Genomic DNA, 20,317 nt, shown 5'->3' with positions numbered 1-20,317 from the left:
ATAAAGGGATGATATCTAAAAAATAAAATTAAGGGATAAGAGAGGAATATATTGGGCAGAGAAAGGGAGAGAAAGAATGGGGTAATTTATCTCACATAAAAGAGGCAAGAAAAAGGTTTCACAGTGGGGGGGAAGAGGAGGTAGGTGAGAAGGAATGGGTGAACCTTACTCTCAACAGATTTGGCTTAAGGAAAGAATAACATATACACTCAGTTGGGTATCTTACCCTATAGGAAAGTAAGGGGGAAAAGATAAGAAGAGGATTGATCGAAAGAAGGGCAGATTGGGGGAGGGGTAGTCAGAAGCAAACATTTTAGAAAAAGGACAGTCAAAGGAGAAAACAGAATATCGAGGGGTGGGATAGGATGGAGGGAAATATAGTTTACTCTTTCACAACCTTACTATTTTGGAAGTGTTTTGCATAACTACACATGTACAACTTATATTGAATTGCTTACCTTCTCAGTGAGGGTATGTGGGGAGGGAAGAAGGGAGAGAATTTGGAAATCAAAGTTTTAAAAATAAATGCTAAAAAATTGTTTTTACATGCAACTGGGAAATAAGATAAACAGGCAATGGGGTATAGAAATCTATCTTGACCCTTGAGAAAGTAAAAGGGAAGAGGATAAGAGTAGAGGATGATAAAAGGGAGGGCAAACTGGGGAAAGGGTAATCAGAATGCATGCCATCTCAGGGTATGGGGGAGAGATAAGGAGAAAATTTGGAACTCAAAATCTTGTGGAAATGAATATTGAAAACTGAAAGTAAATCATTTTTTAAAAAAGAAATCAACAAATGATATAAATTAGAGTTTGATGTATTGTTTGTCAACTTTTGAGAAGTAAGAAAGTAATAAAGAAAATGCTATTAATGCAGATTAAACTTTATAGTTTATAATTTAAAAGAAACTATGTCCCGCATATATTTTGGGGAAATAAACAGCTGATAAGTATTTACTAGTATGCCTCTGACTTCATATCATTCAAAGTCTGTCAAATAAGGAGGGACTGGTCTTGGTGTGCTTGGTTCAGGACTGTAGAGATAGAAACAATACATAGAAGCTGAAAGGGGTAAAATTTAGGGTTGACATAAAGAAACAATTCATTAAAAATAAGAGTTCCACAAATGTTGAATGGGATTCTTTAGGAAGTAGGGAGTTCTCCATTACTGGAGGTCTTAAAACAAAGTTTAGATAGCCCTTTGGATGTGTTGAAAGGGAGATTTTTTTAATATAGTAGTATAAATGCCAATTATTCAAGCAAAAGTTGAACTAGATGGCTGAACTAGCACTTCTCATGTGAGGGCTTGCCAAGACCTCTTCAGGGCTGTTCATCTACCTTTGGTGTCTATCTGCCACTCAACTCTCACCTGTATGTCCAAGAAAGTATAGCATGTATGCACAGTAGCTACACCCCAGTAAAACTCTCTTAGCAGATGGGCTGTACGAGATTGAAGGTAACCTTGGCTAATTAGGGATATGTACACCCCAAGCATGTGAAGACTTCCCCAACTAGAATGGTTGCATGAGAATAGCCATGAAAGTAGCTGAAGCTAATGCTGTGGAGTGCTTAGAGCTTGGTCAAACATCAAAGATGCCAAGGGTATCCACTGCATCCTGGTCCATTGCCAGTTGTCTTGACTTTTGTCTTACTACTGGACTTTGACGACTCTGGAAAAGAAAGTAAGGCTGACAATTTTTTGCAGCTCTACTTCAATTAAATCCAATTCACATGCAAGTGGAAACATTATCCTTTTGATGTCACTGGTCCTTTTTGAAAACAAAGAATGAACAACAATATTCCTTTCAACTCTGTGGTTCTATGACCAGATCACTAGCATCAATTTTTTCCTCTGGACTGGCCAAATGAAAGCAGTCTTACTATTGCTGGACCAAGAAGTGACTAATAAGCAGAAGGAATAGAACTGAAGAATGACTTGCTCACTTTTGAACTCATAACCGTGAAAGTCAGATTCTATTGACCATTGATTGTAAAGCATGTCACCATTTACTAAGCTTCTGTAGTTCTGTTTAAATCCTGTACTCCAGAGAATGTTTGCTAAGAAGCTGCTTCTATTGTCATTCTGTAAACATTGAACTACTGACATTCAGAGACTGCATCCTTACAGTGACAGAAGCATTTGAGGTGTGGAAAAAGAATTAGTGGAACCAAGATTAGTTTATTGATCTAATTACTTTGTGGTTTTCAGTACTAACATCCTTAAAAATATGGATCATTATTTAGAATTTTAACTGATTTCTATAAATATACCTATAACAGGTGAATACAAATTATCTAATAAACATTGTTATTGTTGAACATATGTTTTAGTCCCCAGGAGGCTCATCACAGTTTTCAGAAATTTTTTATGAAGTTAGTACAAATATACATACAAATAAGTATGCATATATGTTTTCTAATTATACTAGATCCTAGACACAAATCATTTAAATCACTACGTGCTACAATCAACTTAGATCTATTTCTTATCAAGTCTCTTTAATGGAAAGCAAAAGAATTTAATGCTATGCTGTTAAGGGTTGCTAGGCAACCATTCAATGCAAATTAGGCTTCATAAGCTAGAAGTTCAAGGGCTAGCGCTAAGAAAAATGAGGTGGTGAGATAAAAGAAAAGGATTCCTGACTAGAACAATCCAATCACAAAGGAGTTGAATATATAGACAACGTGTGACAATGTCTTTTTCATTTTGCTCTTGGTCATGGGGAGAAAGGTGCAGGAATCTTGAGCTGGAGCATGGAAACATGGCCTAAGCTCTTTCCTGATTCAGTAAGAAGCAGTTATTAAGGAAAGACCTGCACTAGAGAAGTTATGAGAGGAGGAAGAATTTAACTCCAGGCACTAAGGAAAAAATTCTACAAGAGAAAAAGCTAGAGTTCTTCATTTTAAAGTTTTGAAAAGAAAGGAGAGAAAAAGGATTAAAATTCACAACTGTCAAAATATGTACTTGTAAGTAAACGTCTGTATTTACATCCTACTCTAAATTGTACATAACTAATTAAAAATAGTAATTCAAAGTTGTTTTGTTTAGTTGCTGTAATAAAGGGTTTTATCATAAAATTGTGGGATAGAGACAGGATTCACTTGGAAATGCAATCTTCAACTCAGTTGATCTCAGCAACGTGATGCTTGGATAGTGAGGCTATGAGACCATCATCCAGAGACCATTACCATTCTTGCCCAGAATTCGTCTGAAGGACCCAGAATGATGAAGAAAATAGCTTCCTACCTGGTGGTCCTGGAAATCAAACCCAAAATAGTTTGACCAAACACCCTTTAAAATTGCATGTAATTGATATGGTTTACAAAATTCTTAAGTGCATTACTTTGTATAATGTGTAATACCTAATATAGGTGGGTATGTAGTATATATTCAAAAATGAATTGAAATGAATATGAATGGAATAGGTTTAGTGAAGACTTCTCAAATTGTAATTCTTCTCCCAGGGGTGAGGTAAGACTGAGAGGCTCAAGGTTACAATATTTTTAGAGTGGAATAATTCCATATAATGATATAAAACTATGTAGTACATTAGGGTCTCAATGATTGGATGAAACTTACATAATTCTTTGATGTCTTCGTGTCAAAAGGGATTGGTTAGATTTCGCGTCTAAAATGTAAGATCATATTCTCAGCCAATGAGGATAACGGTCAGTGGAGGGAGGTGGGTCTTGCATTAGGGTCTATAAATATCACTGCCTCTCCTTTGTTTTCGACTTTCCTGCTCCAGGTGAACTGGCACAGGAATTGCCCCTCTTCTCGAGAATCGAATAAATCTTTCTGTCATCACTTTGAGAGGCCTCTGAGTAATTAATTTAAGTAGGGATCCGAGCCATCCACACAAATAGAACTATTGTCTTTGAATTTAATATAGCGAATCTGCTAGAGTTTCTAAAGTAATTTATTCTTATCAGCTTTGATAGTGGAAAGACCACATTTTGATTCCACCACCTCAATCCTAGTGTCCTAAGGAAGAAAATGAAAATGGTACTTAAGAAGTTGAGGGATCTATGTCTAATCATAATAGAGCATAGTTCTCACCTTACCTTAAACTGGTATTGTTACCAAATACCAGAACAGAGTAAAATAGTAGGGGATAAGGCTAGAACACATTTGAAAACTTATGTAGTACTTTCTTCTTCTTTTCTTTAACATTTTTATTCAAAGTTATGAGTTGCAAATTCTATCCTATTCTCCTGCTATCCCCTCCTCCCTCACTGGAATGGTAAGCAATCAAATATAGGTTATGGAAAGTGTAATTATGTATAACACTTTTATATTAGTCATCTTGTACAAAAAGACTCGAATAAAAGATAAAATAAGAGAAAGAAAGGAAAAAATAGCATGCTTCAGTTTGTATTCAAACAACACCAGTTCTTTCTCTGGAAGCAGATAGTATGCTTCATCATGAGTCCTTTGGAATTTTCTTGAATCATTTTATTGCTAAGAATAGCTAAGTCATTCACAGTTCTTCATCGAATAATATTGCCATTATTGTGTACAACCTTCTCCTGGTTCTGTTCAGTTCCCTATGCATCAGTTCATGTAAGTCTTTCCCAGTTTTTTTGAAATCATCCAGTTTGTCATTTCTTATAGCACAATAATATTCCATTACAATCATATACCATAGCTTGTTTAACCATTTCCCAATTGATGGGCATCCCTTTGATTTCCAATTCTTAGCCACCACAAAAAGAGTTTCTCGAAATATTTTTGTACAAATAGGTCTTTGTTTCCCTTTTGGGGGAATGTCTTTGGGATACAGACCTAGTAGTGGTATTGCTGAATCAAAGGGCATGCACAGTTTTATAGCCCTTTGGGCATAGTTCCAAATTATTCTCCAGAATATTCTCCAGAACTCTACTAGCAGTACACCGATGTCCCAGTTTTCCCACATTCCCTCCATCATCCAACATTCTCCTTTTTTGTCATATTAACCACTCTGATAGGAGTGAGGTGGTACCTCAGAGTTGTTTCATATGCAGTACCTTCATGATCCCAAACTACTTGCTTCTATAAATGCCCATCTTTTCAATATGAATATTCCCTCAATTGGCTTTATATAGTTGCATATCATGCAACCTCCCAATCTTGGAATACTTAAATAAAAATTAATCTAATGGCACTGCAATTAAAAATCAGACAAAAAATAGGTTTATACCATCACCTTATATAACATATTCAGTATATACAAATATATTGAATATATATAAATGCATATTATACATATCACATATATCACAATAAACTCAAAATGGACAAGTGAACTGAATATAAAAATCATACCATAAAAAATAAAAGAAAATGGAACCTGGTACTTTTACAACTATGTCTAGGAAGAGAATTCCTAACTAAATAAAGAATAGAAGGGATAACAAAATATAAAATAGGTAATTTAGATTATATTAAATTGAAAGAATTTTGTACAAACAAAATGGACACAGTAAAAAGGAAAAAACTGCTGAGTGAGGAAAAGAATATTCCATTAAATATCTCTAAGTACTGATAGCCAAATTAAATGTGGAATTAACACAAATGTTTAAGGCAAAGAGTCAAGCCGCTATTAGATTGTAAGCTTTTCTGTCTTTTGCCTCTTTTTCTATCCTCCGTGCTTAGCACAGTACCTGAATTCATAAATTGAATTGAATTAAAGTTACTTAAAAGGGTTAAAGAATATAAACAAACATTTCTCAAAAGACATTTCTCAACCACATGAAAGACTGTTGCAAATCACTAGGAAGATAAATGCAAACTAAAGCAACTCTGAAATTTCCCCCCTAGCCAACAAAATTAGCAGAAAACAGAATATGGGGGGAGGGAACCAATGATGGAATATCCATGTCATACCACCATACTATTGGTGGAACTGTGAATTGGTCCAGAATTGGTCCAACCATCATATGAAGCAATTTGGATTTATACTTTTAAAAGGTGATCAAAATGTTCATACCCTCTGACCCAGAGAACCATTGCTAGTCATATGCCTCAAGGTCAAAAACAAAAAGAGCACGGGGGATAAACTTCATATAAATCAAAATATTCATAGCAACACTTTTTATTGTAGAAAAACTGGAAAAAAATAAATGACCATCAGTTGAGAAATTACTGTGCAAGTGATGATACATGAATATAATAGAATATTAGTGTATCATAAGAAATGATCACTATGAAGAATTCGGAGAAGCATCAGAAGATTGTGTATAAACTGATGATACAAGCAGAACCCAGAAAACAATACACATGAAAGCACAACATTGTAAGTAGAAGGAAAAATAAAATTGTTATAAAATAAAATTGATCTGCCTTGGTAAGGGTGTTTCCTAACTTAGGGGTTTGCTATACTAATGAATTCACAAGTTCAGACTCCATTCCTCTTGTTCCCTAAGATAATATGAAAGTCATAGTACATTGACATTCTACCATGGTCTGTTTTCCTAGGGGGGAGAGGAGCTCCTACTTCTCTCTCCTCCTCCCTCATGGAGCAATTCATAAGGGAACAGTGTTGATCTTCATTTGCTAGGAACAAGAGTACTTGCTGATGGCCCATAAGCAATCAGGAGTTCTCCTCTTCAAGCTCTAACTGATTAGAAGAAGCCCAACTAATAGTGCCAACCTGTCCCTGTCTCCTAATAGTTGGGGAGTCTACGTAGCCTCTTATAACAAGTTCCAGCAGATTTTTAATTGTCATAATTTCACATCAGGTATTTGATGAATTATATCCAATCTAGATTTTAAAAGTACCTTTACAAGCTGAAGTCTGATCAGAAAAAAAGGGATTTGAAACCATGCCATCCAAAAATTATTTGAAGGAAATAAGCATATCTGACCTGGAGATAAAACCACTTAAGGGAAGCAAATATATAGTGTCTTGTGTCTGATGAGGCTTTTTTTTCCTGATGACATTTGAGTGGCTGATGGATACATTCTTATCCCTTCTTTATAGATATCTTTATAAATATGGCATTGAATTGTGTATCATGAAGACCTGGGTTCATCTCTCACGTCTGACATACTAGCTGTGTGACCCTTGGAAAGTCATAGAATGCTTGAGTACCTTCAGTTTTGTCCTCTGCAGAATGAACAAGTTGGACCTTTCAAATTCCCTTCCAGTTATAAATTTACCATTCTATGATCCCTAATACTACTTTAATATGTGTAAATTTTGTCAGTGATGCATTGTTCCAGGGAACCAATCTAGGACAAATCCCTACTAGGAGTACAGACTTTGGAAGACCCATAATTTAAAGACAGGACATTAATGTAATGGGTAAACAGGCACACCCCTATCACAAGATTTTTACTTGAAGATTTTCCAACTTGGTGGGCCCTTCCAGAACTTATTCTACCCTATACTAAAGACTATCTCCATGTGACAATGAGGGGTAAGGTTCCAGTGAAACTTGGTGAAAATATATTTTCAAAATTTATTCTCCTCAAATCTATTCTTATAATCTCAATAATAAACATAAAGAAATTGCATGACACAGAGAAAAGGTTTTGTGGTATCACTTTGAGAATAACATTCCTACCTCTTCATTTAAAGTACACATTTCCAATTGAATTTCACAAACTTTTTTTGCATTTGACTACTTGCAGATCTGCAATTAGTAGATGACTTTGCATTTAGAGGATTTTTTTTCCTAATTCAGTTTGTTAGTGATGTGTATATAAGATCCTTGGAGTCTAATTGGAACTAGGTCACATACTAGGAAAGCATATGCCTGTGGCTTAGCAAAAATTCAAACTAATAGGACAAAAAAAAGACACTAACAATCTAGATCAAAGTAAATTCAAAGAGAATATTACATAGTAAGAAACTTCTTTTTTAAAGTTTTAACTAATTATGTTAAAAAATAAGAATATTAAACATTTGATTTGATTTAAGAATCATCTCAGCTTTCAAGCCTACTTATATTAGAATTAGAGAATCACATACTCAAAATCTGAAGGGTCTTTAGAAGTGCGTTTACACTAGTTCCCTGCCTGATCTCCTCCAAGAGAAGTGAGCATTCAGCCTCCTTCCTTCCTCTCACTATCTCACAAGGTAATACACTTCATTTTTAGATAGTTCCAATTGTAGATGTAGATAGAAAGATAGACATTAATACAGATATATGTGTGTATGCACAATATATATTTAAACTATGTAAATATATGTATGGATAATCTATTTCTCTTTAACTTCAATCCATTAATTCTTGTTCTGATCCTTGGATTCACATGGAATACATTTAATCTCCTTTATATATAAGAATACTTCATATAATTGGAGGTTACAATCATATATTTTCTAAGACCTATGTCTCCCACAATAAGAACCCCTAGCTCCTTCAACCAATCTTCATGTGGTACGGTTGTAAATATGCTCACTCTCCTTGTCAACCTCCTCAGAATATGCTTCAGTTTTTCAAGATCCCTCTTACAATAGTGTGCCACCATTGAACATAGTAATCCATATATAGTCTTACCAATGCAGAGCATAATAGGATTATTACCTCCACATTCTCTGGATTGAACTCCTATTAATGAAACTTTCCTAAGTATCAACACAGCTGCTATACAGTCCACATTACCTTTTCCTTAAGGAAACTATGTAACACTGCTCACTAATAGTAATCTTTCATTTGACTAAAGCCATCAGGTATTTGTCATATGAACTATTCTTCTACCAATGGCACTGTTTATCGCAGATCATTGATCTAGAAGCTCTGAGGTTGGGATGACTGGTAAATGTCTCAAGAGATAATGATTGTCATTAACAAAAAAAAATTTCCAAAAGAAATTCTTGACCTGTATAAACATTATTCTACCCCCTATCTATTGCAAAAGAGAACTGCCACTGAGGGAAATTTCCTGTTAAAAGATAAAAATAATTCCCGTTAACTTCAAAAATAAGTTTGATTCCACCTTGTTGCAATAAAGTAACAGAAGAGCAACAGTAGCAGAAGGTTCTTTGGGAGGTAGATAGAAACAAGACAATGAATCAGCAGCCTTATCTAACTTAAATATTGTCAATACTCTATCATCTACATGATGACCATACTGTCTATGGCAATTTCTAATATTTCCTTTGCCTGAAGGATAGCAATCAATCCATCAATAAGCATTAATTAAATATCTACTTATTGTCAGACATTTTGCATTTGTGACCTGTTCTACCATTTGTTAATCTTTTTAGAAAGTACAAATTAATTTTACCTAAGCTAAGAAGCACTGTAGTACATACCTAGAGTATAGACCAGTACCGAGAGCACTGGTCTCAGAGTTAGGAAAATCTGAGTTCAAGTCTTAAATTACATTGGCTGCATAAAGCAGGAAAAGTCATTTGATCTCTCAGTACCCCCATGAAACTACATAAAATCATAAATTAGAAACTGGATAATGATCTACATTGGTGGGGAACCCCTACCATCTCTGAAATCACAGGTCTAGCAAAAAAAAAATAGTCAAAACCTAAATTGGATAAATATGGTATATCCCCAAAATATAAAGGAGACCATGGCGTAATGGCAAAGGAAGTGCACTGGTATACCCATCCTGCCTCCGATATTTCAGGGAAAAAAGCCTGGTTTATTTAAATAACCTCACCAAGTTTTTCTAAAGAAGAGTCATATTTAAGAAACTACTGTAGAGAAAATGTGATCCTTTATAAAGTGTCTAGATACATGCAGAGTGTTTACCTGGAGGGGCACAGAAAAATTCCCCAAATTCCCAGCATTAACCTTCTAGTTCCAGGACTTGGACATGATCCTCTTTCAGTTTCTTTCTCTCAAACAGAATTGCAGCATTGGAATTCTTCTGGGTGTGAGCGAGTCCTTTCCATTTGCAATGGAGGGAACTGGCAATGAGGGACAACAAGGACGTGTCTTTAGAATATGCTTGAATTTGCTCTTTCTGGGCTCACTTCACTCTGCATCTACTGCTCTGCCTGTTTTCAACTCCAAGAACAAAGTTCCCTTCCAGGTTAAACTCATCTTCTATAATTTTATCACTAAGCTGTTCACTCAAGCCTTAATAGACACCACCTCCCTCAGTCTCCTCTTTGATTGGAGGGCTGGAGAGTGAAGTATTAAACTCCTCCCAATGCCTTCCTTTACAGAGGGCAGAAACTGGAATTTTCAGAGCACTGTACTATGTATCTGCTACTGTCTTTGGTTTCAACTCCATGGAACAGGATGGCTGGCTGCTGGGTAACCCCTGATTTCTTCCCCTCACTACACTTTCTTGACTCCTTTTGTGTGCTGTCTTCACCTTTCCCACATCACACTCACCCTGAGTTTGTAAAATCCTTGAGAGCATGGACTGTCTTTTTATTATTAATTTTATTCCCTCCCTCTATATTTAGCTCAGAGCTTGGCACTTACTAAGTATTAATAAATGTTGATTAAATTGGATTGTTGGGTTATGAGGAGGAGGAGGGCCCTAAAGTCAAGTTTAATTGACCACTGTTGGTAGAGAATGTGAGTTAGCTAGAGGCATAATATCTAAAGAGAGAAGAAGTCACCACTGAGAGATAGCTAAAAGTTCTTTTTTCCTATAGCTTTAAAAGCACCAATAGAGGTTATACAACTGTATGGGATATTTTTATCATACATTAAGCTGAACTTCAAAGGAGCATTGAGGTGGAGTGCACGTAAGGCACTTTAACCACCTCATGGGATTGTTAAAGATTTTCTTAGATTTTAACACAGCTGCTTTTACTATAGAGAGATTTCATTCCAGAGATAGCCATTATCAATCAAGGTACCACTGTATAGTTCTAAGATGAATTGTCATGGTTTAATAGCTTAAGGGAGATTCTAAAAAGATTATTTTTAATTAGAGAGTTCAGAACCTGCTTCATAGTCTTCTCTACCTCAATCCCTACCCTTATGGTTGAGGACCCTAATTCAGACTCCCATTGCCTCTTGCTAGGTCTATTACAATATCCTTCTAATTGGTTTCCCTCTTTTAAGTTTTTTCTTTTTATAATCAATTTTCTACACAATTGCCACTCTAATTATCTTAAAACTTGACCATTTAACTTCCCTGCTGAGGAAGATTCAGAGACTCCCCATTGCCTACAGTTTATAAAAATTCCTCTATGTTACATTTACAACTCTTTGCAACCAGATCCAATCTATCTTTGTAGATTGATTTTAAATTACCATTCACATATATTCATACATGCTTGCTCTTTCTTCCTGTCAAACTGGCCACCTTTTTCCCTGTGTAGTTAATGGTTCAGGCCCCCCAAGTACTGGTGTTCAGTTGTTTAGGCCCCCAAGTACTATTTTTCCATGGAGCAGATTCAATCCAGGGAAAGAGGAAAAAATAGAAAATATAAAAATGTTAAAAAAAATACTTGTCTCTATAGGTTTTGTTGTCCCTACTCAGAATGTTCTCAGGCAAATATCAGAATACAGATCTGCATTGCCTGAGTCTCCACAGATGTGAGTAAAAGAGTTCTCCCAAATCCTGTACAAATACTCAAGGCTGCAATGCATTTATTCAGGATAAGACAATTTTTATCTGTCCCCCTCAAACAAAATGAAAAATGCAAAAATATAAATTAAAATACCTCATAGAAACTCAGAAACTAATATAGGAAATACACAAAAGATTCACAATAACACATAAAGCATCAATGGACTTCTCTCAACTGAGTGGTACAGTAGATAAAACATTGGGTGCCTCACTTTTTTCAACTTTAAATAGGGAGACTAGTACCTACCTCCCAGGGTTGTTGTTACAATCAAATGAGATTATATTTGTACAGTGTTTAGCACAGGAAATAAAACATGACTGTTCATTCAGTTGTGTCTGACTCCTTGTGACCCCATGGACCATAACACTCCATTTCTATCCTTCAATCTCCTAAAGGGTGTCCAAGCTCATGTTCATTGCTTCTGTGATACTATCTATCCATCTCAACTTCTGCCATTCCCTTTTCTTTTTGCCTTCAATTTGTCCTACTATCAGGGTCTTTTCCAACGAGTCCTGTCTTCTCGTTATGTAGCCAAAATATTTAAGCTTCAGTATTTGTCTTTTCAATGAGTAGTCTGAATGAATTACTTTAAATATTGACTGATTTGATCTCTTTGCTATCCAAGAGACTCTCAAAAGTTTTCTACACAATTTAGAACCACAATTAGAAAGCATCCATTCTGCAGTGCTCAGCTTTCCTTACAATCAAATTCTCACAGCCACACATTACCACTGGGGGAAAATTTTTTTTGATATACCAACATTTGTCAGCAAAGTGATATCTCTGCTTTTTGGTATGTTGTCCAGATTTACCATAGCTTTCCTTCCAAGAAGTATCTTTTCATTCCAAGAATCTCTTAATTTCATGACTACAGTCATCAGCTGCAGTGATCTTTAATACCAAGAATATAAAATCTGACACTGCTTCCATTTCTTCTCCCACTCTATTGCAGGAAGTGATAGGAGAAGTCACCATGATCTTAGCTTTTTTTCATGTAAATCTTCAAACCAGCTTTTAAACTCTCTTCTTTTACCCTCAAGATCAATCAAGAGACTTCTTAACTCTTCCTCACTTCTTGCCATCAGAGTGCTATTGTCAGCATATCTAAAATTGTTGATATTTCTCTCAGCAACCTTAATTCTGGCTTTTGATTTTCCATCCTGGAATTTCACATGAAAAAATGCTTCTCCTTTTGCCCTTTTTCCCTCTCCCACATATACACATGAACTTGTGCTCCAAGGATTAAATTCCTCCAGAGTCAGCAACATCTTGTGGCATGGATGTCCCTCAAAAGGGAACTGGATATGAGTCTGCTAGATAGGCAATATTCTATCCTTGTGCTGCTTCCTCTGAACTTTAAATGCAAACCTTCAGCTAAAAAAGTGATACTTGCAAAGTTTGACCTTGAGCTATGTATTTGTATATGGGCAGCTAGGTGGCACGGTGAATAGAGCACTAGGCTTGGAATCAGGAAGACTCATCTTGTTCAAATCTAGTATAGGGGGTGTTTGAGGAGGATTAGCACCTTTGGTGTGAGGGTTTGCTGCCCATCTACCTTTGATGTCCATCTGTCACCCAAACCCCACCAGTGGCTCCAAGAACCTGTAGCAAATGTAATGGCCATGCTCCAGTAAAAACTATTTCCAGAGACAGGCTAAACCAGGTTGAGGGTAACCAACAGGTGTCAAACCCATTGGTGAGTTAGGGGGATTGTCTACCCCAAGCACGTGAAGACTTCCCCTGGTGGAATGGGCAGATGAGAACAGTTTGGTCCAACAACCATGAAGATGACTGAAGCAAGCACTATGAAATTCTAAAAGCTATTGATGTGATCCTCAGAAACACCTTAATTTCTGCAGAGAATTCCCAGTGGTGGACACCGTTATGACACTATGAACTTTAGCTGTGACACACAGACACACTTGCATGTAAATCTGTAGCCTGGCAGTACCAACAGGATTCATACTTCAGGGCTATTTAAGGAGTTGCTTGACTTCAACACCAAGGTATAGTCATTCCACTACCACACACCCCTCAAGAACATCTGCTTTTCAGGTCCCTTTTGTGTGTTATCTTCAAACTCCTTAAGGGCAGGGACAGTCCTTTTGTTTATATTTGTATCCCCAACAATTAGCGCAGTGTCTGTCATACAGTAAGGGCTTACTTAATAAAGATTGTTGCCTTGCTTGTTTCCTTTGCTTGATTTGTTCTTAGATAATTTAACTTTGGCTAATTACAAAATTAATAGCTATTCAGTTGATAGGCATCCCCAGTTTAATATTTCTATCATCCACACAGGCAGGTAGCTTAAGACAGTATGTACGCCAATGACAGAAAGAAATTTCTCTAAATTTTGCCAGAATCAGAACTGCGAAGACTGATTCTATGATAATATATATTCACTGTCACCTTCTGTTATAGATGATAGGTCTGGCCTAAGGAAATACAAAGAAAGTGGTTGGAATACCTCATTTGAGTTAGCTAAATTTCAACAAGGCAGCTTAGAAGAGAGATCTAAAAAGCAAATTGTTAAGCCTAGCACATCAAAATTATATTTCCCGTGTGACCTTGTTTACACTGAAGCCAAATATAATTGGGTATACTTACACAATTGTGAGATTATCTAACAATTAAGATGGCATGGAGAGAATACAGACGGGAGGAGGAATTCGCAAGATAATTAATTGAAATAGCATGTACCTTGCCTGGACTTACTCTGTCTGTATCGTTAACTGGCCTGCGATTTTTCAATGATTATCTTAAGCCTTTCAAAACTAGGCATAATTTAATCAAAAGAAAAGAAAAAAGATATTGTGTGTCTTTTGAATTGGGAATGAAGTGAGCTTGAACTCAGTGATAAAACATATCTAAAACTAGGCAGGGTCACTAGGAACAAAAATAAATAAGAAACTAGAGTCCCTCTCTCTGGTATCTGAAGATATAATTCCAAGGCCTTTGTTTATCCCCCCTTCTAAAGGAGAGAAAAGCTATATCCCATATAAACTCCATTTCAATTTCAGAAATCATCACTGTGATTCTCCAAAGAACATGTATTCCCAAATTTGGAGATGAGAGAAAGCCTTTTCATGCTCTGTTCTATCATCTGACGATACCTTGTAAATGCTAGGAACTAAAGGACAATCTTTTTTTTTCAGCAAATAGCAATAAAAATGTTTGCTGAATTGAAATGAAGTGAAATGAGTTGGATAGTAATCTATGCAGCTGTTAACTATGACAATTTTTGTATTTTTCTAAAACATCCCAAACTGCAAGAGTGTTACGCCCTTGCTGGAGAATTATAGGACCCTGAGAAGGACAATACACTCTAATGAAGACGTCAAGGCCTCTTCACCAAAAGTTATCAGTCACCAGACTTGTGAGGATGTGACCCTGCAGGGCTCTCTAAGTTTATGAAATCTTCTGAGAAGTTCCAAATCAAACTGCAGAATAAGGCTACTTTCAAACCTCGATGCCAAAGACTCTGCGAGCAGAGAAGGACAATTTTTGCCTGTTGGAACATTGAGTTCCCAAGAGATTGCCACTGTACCCTAAAAATAATGCCCTCAGGGCATAATGAGAAACCTGTGACCCTCTTTCCTTGCTCTATTTCACCTAGTAGGGATTGGGCTGACCAGGTCAGTTAGGGATATGGAGTCTCATAAAGTCAACACAAGAAGTTATCTATGGCTCTACAAAGCTCTTGGTCTTAGACTGCTTAACTCTATTTTGCTTGCTTCTGTTCTCCATTCCCAGTCCAAAATCTGGCTCATATGGGCTTTCTGACTATTAACACCTGACTTCTCCACTGCCTTGCTAAACTAGCAACAGCTTTGGCTTACATGATAAATCCCTAGGTTTGACCTGAGTTACCATGCAATTTCTTTGCTTAAACATTATTTTCTTTTATGCAGTGCCTTGAATTTTATGATTGCTAAGATAACAATGGAATTCCAGCAGGAAAGAGTTTAATTATTGAGGTACTGTGAAACCAAACTTTCTTAGTATACGTTAGCATTTTGTCCCCAGGTCTCCCTGTTCCCTGTTAGTTCTACCAAGTTTTCCTTATAGAATCCAATTAGGCAAATACAAAAAAGAAAACAGGGACATTGGTTTCAATGTTAAAATGATAACTCAGTAGAAATACCAAAGAGACAACCCTTATTCCTCTCAGGTTTTGCTAAATCACTGGCTGTGTGAATGAATACTGAAAAACATTCATGACATGAATTCAAACTTAATATCACTACGAAAAGGGGGAAAATTGATGGAAAGAGCTATTTTCTGTTGGTTAATGTTAGGAATTTTAATATTCCAAGATAAAATTTTAAGACATAGCTTTTTGCCAAAGAACTCATCACTTACTTTCTCTGCAAATTATAGTATTACAGAGTTTTCTATAGCACTGAGACATTAAATATCTCCCTAGCCCACTCAGCCAGTATGTATCAGAAGCAGGACTTGAACCCAGCTCTCCTTGACTTTGAGGTCAGCTCATTATTCCCTATGTCATGCTGCCTCTCCTAGAAGAATATAGTTTTGGTCAACTGAAAACATATTTGCCAGTAATACACCCCTACACATTCAGCTACACACATATTCAAGGAAACAGAATGATATTGAAGGAGCTGACCAAGCTAGGGAAGGGCACAAAAGCCATGGCGTACATGGAAGAGTTGAAATTATTAGGGATATTGAGCCAAGAAAAGACTAGCTGAACATGCATTAATATCAAGTATTTGAAAGGCTGATTCTTGGATAGGGGACTAGTCTTGTTCTACTTAGCCCCAGAAGGCAGAATTTAGAAAAATGAGTGGAGCTGAAAGAAGATCAATTTAAGCTCACTGCTGGACAAAGTTCACTGGAATTCTTTTCATGCCTGAGACCAATTCACATTTTTCTTTGAGGCTTTGCCTACAGAGGTTTTGACATTGTTGTCTTCTGAGTTTGCTCTTTGAAATTCCCTATCCCCAGAGTATCTTTCTATGGTCAGGTTCTTATGGTGTGTCTGTTTTTGTTTATTTTCCAACCTGTTTTGTGCCTTCTAATTTTACGTTAAAGTTGGGCTCTGCTACTGGGGTAGAAGGGACACTGTCCCAAACTTCAAGTCTTCCATGATGCTGTTTTCAGAGCTAACTCTGGGAACCTATAAGTTTTTAGTTCTTCTGAGATAGTATGATTTAAGTTACTATACTAAGGCATAGTAACTGCTCTCCTGGTCTGTGTTCTAGTCCATGAGAGACCATAAATATTGTTTTCTGCCCTGCAACTATGACCAGGATCCTTGCTCCCCTGTGGTCACTTGTTCTAGGTAGCTAGTGCTCTTCCTTACAGTGGAGCTAAGACTCAGGTCTGTGACCTGGATACCCATATAGCAATGTAACAGAGTCCTTCATCCAGTGACAGCAAATTGTCCCCTATAATCTCCTAGTGACCAGTTGTTTTACTCCCTTTATAGCAAGACTCTGGAATCTAATAATATAAAAAGTGCATGTTCTAAGCTTACTCAGAATATGAATATCAAACTTTTTTTCTAGCACGTTTCTGGTCATCTTAGTAACCTTGCAGAAAAATTAAAATGATTCCATGAAAAAAATTGGGTTTCTGAAACCTGTACTCTTCTAGCAACTGTACTAATTTTTTCCTTCCTTTTATACACAGAGTAAAATCCTAAATCAAAAATGAAGTTTAATAATCAAAGATACCTTAAGACTAACCTGGTATTTCTAATATTATTTGATTTTCACTGTCAATAAAAAACAGAAAATTCCTGAATTGCTTTCATTAAAATTACTGAGGTTTCCTCTTCTCAGAAGATATCTTAAAATGGTGCAAGTTAGTTAAGGTTAACTTCTTTTTTGGCAAGCTGTCAACCAGAAAGAAAACATATTTATTAAGCACTAGCTGTGGACTAGACACTGTGCTAAGTGGTAGAGATACAAACAAAGATCCCTTCTGCAAAGAAAAGTCTCTTTTCAAGGAGTTCACAGTATAACTGTCTAGTAAAGAATGCTTAGCAACAGACTAACCAAAACTAAATTCTCACTTTCTCCCTTCCTATCTTCCTTCCTTGCTTCTTTCTTCTCTTTTTCCTTCTTTCCTTCCTTCCCCCCTTTTCTCCTTTCTTATCTCTTTAACATTCCTACTTGACAAATCACAGATCCTTGAAATATTGTTATCAGAAAATCTGGTGGCAAATAACAACTGTTTATACTTTTGAACTGGCTTTCCAAATAAGTAGATGAAGGAATTCTGCCTTAAAATAGGCTCCTTTTTTTAGTATTGCATTATTTTACATTTATAATATTATATAATTTTACCTTATTTTATTTAGCACTGTTAGCATTGCTGATTGCTAAAAACTTAAGATCAAGCTTAAGTTTTAAGTAAGTTTAACATCTCTCCCAAAGTGAGAGGGGGATAAAAGAGGGGGTTATAGAAAGATATTCAATATATTATATAGATCAAGCATGATATAACTAATTATTTCTTCCATGCAAAAGAAATGCTTAACACATACAACACACTCAAGCATGTATTGACAGAAAAATTTTAAATGAGTAGGAGAAGTAACATAACATTATTATATGCTCCTTGGAACTATTTAACATAACAAAACATTATGAAATTTCAGGGGCTACCAAATAGGTAATTCATAGAATCAAAGATGTTTAAGAATTGGAAGGGACCTTAGCAACCTTGCATTGTAATTCATACATGAAATGATTCTGAATCATAAACATACTAGACAAGTGGTCATCTAGCCTCTCCTTGAAGACTTCCAAGGATAGAAACCCATCAACTCTCAAGGCAACCTATTCCATTTATGGCCAACTCTACTTGTTAGGAAGTTTTACCCAACATCAAATCTAAATTTTCTTTTTTATCCTTCTACCCATTGTTCCTGCTTCTACCCTTTGGGATCAGCTGAAAAAGTCTAGTCTCTCCTCCATATGACAGGTTTTCAAATACTTTATAACTCTCATATCCTTCCTGGCTTTTATTTTGCCCAAGTTAAGCGTGCTTTGTTCCTTCAGCTGATGCACATATGATTTGGACTCAAGGCTCCTCATTATCCTGGTTGTCTTCCTCTGGACATTCTTCCTTAAAACATACTCCTCAGAACTGAACAAAAAACTGAAGATGAGATCTGATGAAGGAAGAGTACAAAAGGATTAACGTCTACCTATTTCTGGAAGCTACATCACTCAATGCAACCCAAGTTCACATTCACTTTTTTGGCTTCTCCATCACACTGGTGATTCATGTTGTACTCCTGGTTCACTAAAATCCCCAGCTCTTTTTTAGAACAGCTTCTTTCTAGCTATGTCTCCTTCATTTTATATTTATGAAGTTGATTTTTGCACTCAAGTACAAAAATTTATCTTTATATCTACTGAATTCATATTTTTTGATTCAACCCGATGTGAGCCTGCCACAATCCTTTTAGATCTGGAGATGACAAGCTGAGTTAGGGCTTGAGCTCATCTTGTCAGAATTGTCTCCAACTCCATAAAGCATTGTAGTGGATGTAGGAGACATCTCCTACAATGCAGTTGGTACTAACTGAAAAGACAGATAGATAGATAGATAGATGATAGATAGATAGATAGATAGATAGATAGATAGATAGATAGATAAAAAGAATATTAATTTAATTAATATATTAGATATACAATTATACATATATGTATATGCATATATACACCTATACATATATAATTAACCTATCATTGTAGGTCTCTTCCCAAGGATATTTCATGAGATCTCACCTCCTCTATACAATGCAAGGTTTATCACAAGAGAAACATCAGGTTAACATTTCTTTTCTAAAGAATGCACAAAAAGAATGGAGAATTTTTGGGTCGTTGAGGGGGAATTTCTGGGGGGAAGAGAAAAGAGAGGAAAGCCTAGCTGAATCTGAGCCAATATTAATTTTTCTGTCTGTGGAAAGGTCGAGAAGCAACCACAAGTGCAAAGAAACAGAAATGGAACAAAACATTTGTAACATGGAAAGCACACTGTGCTGGGAGTCAAGAGACTTCAGTTCTGACTTGCCATGAACTAGCTGTGTAAACTTGGGTAAGTCATTTAACCTTTCTGGGAGTTCAGTTTCTTCATAGAATAGGGAAACTGAACTAGCTAATCTTTGAAGTTCACTTTTAGCTCCGGCATTCTATGGGTTTAAGAAAAGAATCAGGGAGGAAATGAAAGCAGAAAGGCTGAGTGTACATTTGGGGTCTCTGAATGCTGAGATGTGTACTGACAAATCAAAGCCAACTCCTTAGGTTCTCCCCTCTCCTGTTGATCATTTTTGCCAAACTCCAAATGCAATGATTCCTCTCATGTTCCACTTGTGACTCTCTGCACTTTTTCCACCATGGTACAGTAACCACCTCATCCTGAAAGCTCATTCTGCCTCATGTAGATTTTTTATTCTGATGATCACTCTATCCCTGAAGTCCTTCCTCTGACTCATTGACTCCTCTCAGAACCTCCATTTTAAGAAAAGTGCCCACGTCTTCATTCGTATTTGAAATGAAGATATGCCACTTTCCTCTCTCCTCACCCCTCTCTAGACTTTCTCTGCCATCCCTTATTCAACATCCTTTTTTGTGTTGTCTTCACTTTGCCTTTAGAATGTAAGTTCCTTGAGGGCAGAGTTTCTTCTTCTCTTTGTATTTGCATTCATAGCACTTATCACAGTGCCAGCAAATAAGCACTTAATAAATACTTACTTACTTGATTCTGCTTGACTAGAGTAGTTGTGCTCCACATTGTAGAAATGTGAACATTTTTGTAAATCTATACATACTTTAAGTGTCCTAGGCGAGC

The 20,317-nt window shown here is 36.3% G+C and overlaps 1 long non-coding RNA gene across 2 annotated transcripts in view; it reads right to left on the bottom strand.

Annotated features, from left to right (window-relative positions):
- LOC140498378 (uncharacterized) overlaps positions 1–9,966 on the bottom strand; it is a 276,584-nt gene extending 266,618 nt beyond the window's left edge. For both annotated transcript variants that reach the window (XR_011965080.1, XR_011965081.1), the window contains exon 1: positions 9,699–9,966. This is a non-coding gene — a long non-coding RNA (uncharacterized lncRNA). The remainder of the gene's footprint in view (positions 1–9,698) is intronic.
- Between the last annotated feature and the right edge of the window lie 10,351 nt (positions 9,967–20,317).

Source organism: Notamacropus eugenii, chromosome 4 (genome assembly GCF_028372415.1).
Source record: "Notamacropus eugenii isolate mMacEug1 chromosome 4, mMacEug1.pri_v2, whole genome shotgun sequence".
In the NCBI taxonomy this organism is placed as follows: Eukaryota; Metazoa; Chordata; class Mammalia; order Diprotodontia; family Macropodidae; genus Notamacropus; species Notamacropus eugenii.
This window is presented reverse-complemented; position numbering and strand designations above follow the sequence as displayed.